We start from the raw sequence: 7,840 nt of genomic DNA, 5'->3' as shown, positions 1-7,840 counted from the left end.
AGCAGCTGCCGAGCTGCCACACAGTTTGATATACTCTTGTATGGAAGTGTGATTTCATAAAATTTTAAAAGTCTTCTTTCTTTTAACCGATTTCTAGGTTCACCTCCGGAGGCGACTTAGTGTGTTTACGTACATCTATTGCATTGCTCATTAGTTTAAACCGTTTATTGAGGTGTTACCTCATGCATTGTGTTTCATATTGTTTCGCAAGTCTTAGTAATTTTGCAGTAATGCTGCATTTTAATTTTGAGGCAAGCAGTGAGCACATGAACTCATCCGGGTACTGTTCTGATTCTATTACTCTTATCTTCCCTGTAATCATTAAAATAATAATATTGTTAAACTATGATAATATATATATATATATATATATATATATATATGTATATATATTTAACAAATAAGAAAAAATACATTAAAAATAACCACAGGCTCTTTGGAAAAACATGCCTGTGGCAACATTTCTTCAAAATTATATTGCATTGCTTGTTGGACGTTTCACCACATTTTCAAAGAGAAATGTCCAGTGAGTAACGTTAAAAGCATAAGGCCCATCACCTCTAAACCTTACCCTAAACCTAACTGACATTGTTAACAAAAGCAAACGTAAAAATGTATTTGCTGTAGCAACCATGCCATCTTAGCTTGCTTATAAAAGTCCATGCGCTCCTTTATCATGACCTGTGTTTTACAGGACTCATATCCAAGCACCAAGTCTCCAAGGTAAGTACAATGCTGTAGGCCTACTGTAACGTGGAGACATGACAACGGGGTTGGTGGATCCAAGTGCAGGCTTTATTCAAAAGAGTGGTCAACAGTCAGGGTCAAACAACAGCACACAGGTATAATCCAGAAAGAGACAAGAGTAATCCAATAAACAGGCGAAGGTCAGGGCAGGCAGCAAACAATCAGAAACAAGGTACACAGTCCAGGGATCAAAAACCACGAAGATAGGGAAACTAGGGAACACGGGAAAACACAGGAACTAAGTGGGGGAACTGGGGACTGAGACAAAGCAGGCGGAGCAGGGTGCCAGGGCGGAGCAGGAAGCCAGGGCGGAGCCGAGGACCACCAGGGCGGAGCAGAAGACCACCGGGGTCCAGATCCGCATGGCAGCACAGGCGAACAACACAGCAGAGCAGACAGGATCGAAGACCCCCAAGGCGGAGCAGATGACCACCACAGCGGATCAGGCTGGACTGGAGTAAAGAGCACAGAGAGGTTATCAACGGTCTCTGTGGCCGAAACAGGACAGGCAGAGAGTTCATAAACGGCCTCCTTGGCCATGGCTGGACAGACAGAGAGTTCACAGATGGCTTCTTTGGCCGTGACAGGACAGTCAGAGGGTTCACAGGCGGCCTTTTTGGCCGTGGCTGGACTGGCAGAGAGTTCAAAGGCATACGCTGCTACCTCTGGAGGTTCTGCAGCAGAAGCCGCCTCCTCAGAAAGAGCTGGAGCGGACGCCGCCGCTTCGTGAAATTTCTACTTCGGATGCCACCACCTCGGGAGGAGCTGTACTCACTAGAGTCATTGGAACAGGAAACAGCACTCCTGGCCGTGACGAGGGAACTGGAGTCATTGGAACAGGGAACGGCACTCCTGGCCGTGACGAGGGAACTGGAATGACTCAAGGACTGGAGCAGGCTCAGGAGCTGATTCGAGGACTGGAGCAGGCTCTGGCACAGACTCGTGGACTGGAGCGGACTCAGGAGGAGTAACAGAGCAGTGAGTAGCCCAAACACACAGGATGGCAACCACCATTACAGGGAGCACTGAGCTCAGGGGAACAGTTTCTGTGAGGACCAGTGCTGAGGCCCTTGGGATGCCCGCTGCTCTGGCCGAAACCAGGGGTGGATCCTCCACACTGGATACCAGTCTTGGACGCCTTGGGACTGACCTTGAGGCACTGGGCATGGTTGACATAACATGAAGAGACTCTGGTATGGCGGCCATGACGGGAAGAGACTCTGGAACGGTGGCCATGACGGGACGAGACACTGGTGTGACTGGCTTGATGTGAGCAGGCCCTGGCTTGGCAGGCTTGACGTGAGCAGACTCAGGAGTGGCAGATACTGCTGGTGTGTCGTGTTCCTCCTTCACAACACCCACAGTAAATGCAGAGCCACTCAGTTGGAGTGCCAGATCGATATAAGTGTCCAGAGTACAGTTCGGATTGTGCAGTGGCATAATTGATTGCAGCGGCTCAGCTAGGCCTCCTCGGAAAAAATATCATGAGGCATATCTCATCCATAGACATTAAATAAGCCAGTTCAATAAAGTCCAAGACATAATCCTCAAAAGACCGCTCACCTTGACGGAGACCAATTATTTTTGCTGCTGGATTCATGGCTGGCCTGGATGCCATCATAAAGCTGCTGGATCTGGGTGTGGCTCAGTATTCTGTAATGTGGAGGCGTGACAACGGGGTTGGTGGATCCAAGTGCAGGCTTTATTCAAAAGAGTGGTCAAAACAGGCAAAGAGTCAAACAACAGCAAACAGGTATAATTAAGGAAGAGACAAAAGAGTAATCCAATATACAGGCGAAGGTCAGGGCAGGCGGCAAATGATCAGAAACAAGGTACACAGTCCAGGGATCAAAAACTACGAAGATAGGAAAACACAGGAACTAGGACACGCTACAGGCTAACAATACTGAGCAATGAATGAGTGAAAAACCAGGCTATAAATAGGGTGAGACTGATGGAGGTAACAAGACACAGGTGAATGCAATAAGTGATGATGAGTTCGACAAAGGATTATGGGAAATGTAGTTTGTGAGTGTGGCAAGAGTCAGGGGTGGAGTGCCCTCTGGTGGAGTTCATGGGCACTCCAGCTGGAGATCATGACCGATACCAGGTGAGCAACCGAGCAACTTTACAATGTCTGAAAAACTACACATATGGAGCTGGTTATGTGATGCAAACATCAAAATGTATTAGTTTGCAAATCATGAAATATGGTAAAAATGACTTGAAGTCATAGCATTGAATTGTGCAAGGAACCAAGCATGTACACAATGAACAATAGCACTTCTTCTTCTCAAAAAGAAGCCAAAAAAGCAGACTGAGGGTAACGTTATTGTTTTATTGAACTGAAAGAAACATTTTGACTGACTGCTGGGCAGGTTGCTTCCTCAGATGTTATTGTGCTTGCTGCTCAGATTCACGCCGCCAGGGTGGCACTGCTATAACTGAATCAACCCACCAATATGCCGCCATGATTGTGACTTCCCCTTCTAGTTTCATCCTTTCAGCAGACTTATCAAATGTCCTCACCCTTAACTGATCCAACCAAACAAGATTCAGCAGGCGGATTGGAAACAACATGAGCCACCCAGGAAAAATCTGCTTGAGCTGTGTTATCAAATGTTTTCAGGACATCCTTCATTGTCCAAAGTGATTTGGTTTCCTGCTGTTACACTCATGCTTGAACAATCAGTCTTTTCCTTTTGCAGAAACCACCATCTCTCCACTCTGAAATTATCTCAGGCTTTCCAGACATGTTTCAGGATCACTGAGCAAAGTCTCTTCCTTCGTTGCCAGTCCATCCCCTTCCAATCAGCTCAGAGTCTGTGCTTTAGATGGGCAAACACTGATGTGCAATTTTAATTAAAGCGAGATCAGGTGCCGATGTCTGTGCAAACACACAGGTTTTTTAATTTTTTTATTTTACAATCATTTCAGAATGTGTAAAAACTTTCAGAGGATGTGGATTTTGTGTAAATTGTGTTATCATAGCAAGGACTCAAAAGTGCCCAAGGGAGATGTGGAAAAAGAGACAAACAGTGGAAAGAAATTTTGTAAAACACCACATTTTAATACATCCACAACTGGTGGGTTGCCATCCAAAAGTTGGTTGCAGGTCAGAAAAAAAATGCAATGCAAATGCAATATACAAAAAAAAAAAAAAAAAAAAAAACCTTGTCAACTTTTAAAAGGAACATAAATGTTTCCCATATCCTTTGCTGATGTCCTTATTGTTTTTCTTCTGTAATGTGACTTATTTCCAAGTGAAACAGATATTCAATGAGGGCAGGAATTGATCTGATGGTGAAATTGAACCAGAATGGAGCCAGACTAAATGCTAATTTGCTAAAACAATACCTAAATAGCTATTTGACTAATAAGATTGTTAAATAGTCTGCGTGACCTAATGAACAGATGAATTGTTTAAAATAAGTCCATTAATGTGCATTCAGAAAGTAAATAGGGTTAATTTTGATGTCATGTTGACTGCAAAGTCATAATGAAACGGAAGTAGTGATAGATCTTGTCTCTTTTCTTCTGTATTTGCGACACATCCAGAGGCAGAGGACTTTGTTTTTTTGTTTTGTTTTGTTTTTGCACTGGATTTTTTTAATGTAACATATACATGCATGAATTGTTCACAATAAGATCTATAACATGCATTTAGAAAATAGAAAATTTGAATTTTGTGAATTTTCGTTTTCTCAACTGTTTTTTTTTCTTTAGCTTCATGAATGCAGTGCTGTAATTCTCATTCACATATATACTGAATTATCCCTGTATAATATTTTAATTTTCCATTAATAGAAATGTGAATATGTGTCATATAATGATAACCAATGTGCTCCCTTTTCCTCTGACTTCTTACTCCGTGAGTTCAACTTGAGGACAATGCTGAAAAAAGGCCAGATCTTATAATCCAACCGTGAACATTTATCACCATAGATAAAGCAGAAGAAATCATAAAACACACTGTATTCAAGAGGAATAGCCTGCTGTCAGTGTGTAGCCTTTAGCGTGTGTGGGGAGAGTGACGGCCGAGGGTGAGGCAGTGCTATTTTATTAAGGTTAAAAGCAGATCATGCTATCTGTCATGGTGGAAAATGCAGTTTAGCTCAGATGGAGCCCTGGTGTTATGTTAGTACAGCTACAGCTGGGCACAGTCAGTTTAAACAGCTGTCCTGGAACTACTGCCAAACAGGCAGAAAGCAATGCTAGACGCTCACTGTAAAAAAATTTGAATTTATCAGGCTTAATCCACTTATTTGTGTGGGCCAGCATGCAGCATTAACTTAAATAACCGCATGGATATATTGTGACTAAAGTGTTAGTGGTACATTTGTTTTGCATATAGGTCTCAAACAGGATCTATTATGTACTTTGTCACTTTAAGTATCAGATAGGCTGCCTCCTCCCCCTCCCTCTCTAAATATTGTTTATAGATACCAATAATTATAGCCTATTTAACACAGACTAACCCAGCACCTAAAATAATTAGCTTTTTCAGAATATTATTGTTTAGTTTATTTATGAATTATCTTTCCATGGGAGTTGTCTCCACATGCTCTTAAGGGAGGTTGTCACATTTAGCTAAACTCTTGAAGGCAAAAACGACTATAGCAAAGTAAATAACAACAATGTATACATAAAGTGTTTGTTTTTTAAATAAATAAAATGCTTTCTAGTTCTTGTAAGAATTTTCTTGCCACTCATGGGAAGTGTAGTTTATTTCAAAACTGGCTATCGTTCTTTCTGAATCACACGGCCGTTTAAAAACTACATCTCCCATGATGCCTTTCAAATTCCGTTTCGGATACGGAAGCTACTTTGGGAAAATTAAAGACGCATGGCAAACTTGTGGAAGATGTCACAGCACGGTACCAAGAAAAGAAAATTAGATCGGAGTACAGAGGATTACATGTACTTTGACAGCTACTCCGATGTCACTATTCACGAAGAGATGATTGCAGACACTGTGCGCACTAACACGTACAGAATGGGTATTTTTAAAAACAGTAAGTCAATAGAGGGGAAAGTGGTGCTTGATGTGGGAGCGGGTACCGGTGTCTTGAGCTTATTCTGTGCGCAAGCAGGGGCCAGGAAGGTTTATGCAGTCGAAGCGAGCTCGATCGCCGATCAGGCTGTGAGGATCGTAAAACTGAATCAGATGGAGGACACAATCGAAGTCATTAAAGCCACACTAGAGACGATCGAACTGGCCGAACAGGTGGATGTGATCGTCAGTGAATGGATGGGATACGCGCTGCTCCACGAATCCATGCTGAACTCGGTGATCTTCGCCCGGGATAAGTGGCTCAAACCCGGTGGCCTCATATTACCGTCCCGGGCGGATCTTTACATCGCTCCTATAAACGATCTGGTGGTGGAGGGCAGATTGAATTTCTGGAGCACCGTCAAAGGAGATCAGTTTGTATCCCTCTGAGGAGAATTCTAGACATATATGCATCCGTGTGGACTATGTGATAGGTGAACAGAAAACGCACTCCAAAACCTTTTCTATTCCTGATCAGTATTTAGAAGTTAAATAGAGATTTGGCCATTATTTATTTTTAGTTATTTCCCTAGTCAAATAAAAGGAATGCTAATAAAATTTGGAATCAGTCTCATTGTGATGAAATAAAAAGTCACTGGATATACTGAAATTATAATTTTTTCGTAGAATTTCATATTATCTAGTAGGATCTTAAAATAATGCGGGATTAGTTGCAGATTATTATAAAACATAATACTAAATTCCATTAGCAATTTTTTTTCTCCCCCACTTGGTTTTGCACAAAATTCACTATGAATTGTTGCTTGGAATTCAATATGTTAAGTGTCTGAAAAAAAAAAATCAGGTTTAAACTCCTGTCTGCAAACAGCACATGCACAAAGTCATAAAAAAATAAACCGTGCTTGCCTAAGCTCTGTAACTTTCCTTATTGTGTGAGAACAATTAAGTGTAAAAACACTCAATTTTTGTTTACCAGGGCTTGAAGAGAAAATCAGTCCACTTTTGGTTGGCCCGAGTAGCATGGGACTTTAATCACTCACAGTTTCAAGATAAAGTTTAGGAAAATATTTGCAAGTCTGTGAGGTTAGGTTAGATCGTTGGGTTTGGATTGGCTGGTGACCCAACACAGTTTCAAAATGAGTTATTTTGTGCAAAAGTGGTTCAAAAATCACACTTATTAGTATTACAATTAGTTGCATTACCACAAATAGGAGAATTGACACTTTTAAATGTATAAACAGCAGTGATTTATTAGCCTGTGAGTCAGATATTAGTATTTAGTTATATTATCCGGTGACCACTCTCTAAAGTTTAATTGAATGCACATCCTTTGACGTTAACAACATATTACATGGGAGGCATTTTATCCTATCCTTTTGAAAATTGATAAGCCCACGTACAGTATTTTGCTTTCTTAACAATATGTGATTCCTTGCATTTATAATTTGCATTCAGCATTGTTTTTTTCCCTTATACAACCCTTCCAGACTATGTGACCTGTTTTTGGGTTGCAACCCACTGTTTGTACTTACTCAGATTAAAGCATTGTTTTGTGTTGTAGTGAGAGGAATGGAGAGAGTGTGGTCCAGTATGGAGAATCTGTATGAAGTCATTGTTGGAAGGCCATTTGCAGGTTGAGAAGCAACAGTGAGGTTAAGGCCTATAAATGTATTCTGGTCACGCTCATTTAGTTATAGTGAGCAATACTATTTTTACCAATAGCCAATTTATAGCTTGTTAAAGATACGTAATGAACACATTTCAGGAATGTTGGGTCCTAAATGGTGTATAACTTTATCTCATCCTTGTCTCTACAGTGGCTTTGGCACCGAGAATACTATTGACATAGAAACAAAATATTTAGTGTACTGTGTACAGGCAATACAAAGTCATGACTGATTGGAGTTGAATATGACCTGATCAGATGGATATTTGTGGCCTCGTAATCCATTCAAAGCTAGTTTCTCATGTGTTGTATGTATAAGCTTAAGCTCAATTACCTGTTGACCCAATCATCATTAGTCATTTTATTAGCTGTGATTTGGATTATCATTGAATTTAGTTCAGATGCGGGAAGTT

The 7,840-nt window shown here is 41.2% G+C and overlaps 1 pseudogene; it reads left to right on the top strand.

The window, feature by feature from the left end:
- The first annotated feature begins 5,565 nt into the window (after positions 1–5,565).
- On the top strand, positions 5,566–6,675 carry LOC107712797 (protein arginine N-methyltransferase 6-like; annotated as a pseudogene).
- The last annotated feature ends 1,165 nt before the right edge of the window (positions 6,676–7,840 follow it).

The sequence above is a fragment of the Sinocyclocheilus rhinocerous genome, unplaced genomic scaffold, assembly GCF_001515625.1.
Source record: "Sinocyclocheilus rhinocerous isolate Xijiao unplaced genomic scaffold, SAMN03320098_v1.1 scaffold1740, whole genome shotgun sequence".
Classification (NCBI taxonomy): domain Eukaryota; kingdom Metazoa; phylum Chordata; class Actinopteri; order Cypriniformes; family Cyprinidae; genus Sinocyclocheilus; species Sinocyclocheilus rhinocerous.
Note: the sequence above shows the minus strand (reverse complement) of the source record. Positions and strands in the feature narration are given on the sequence as shown.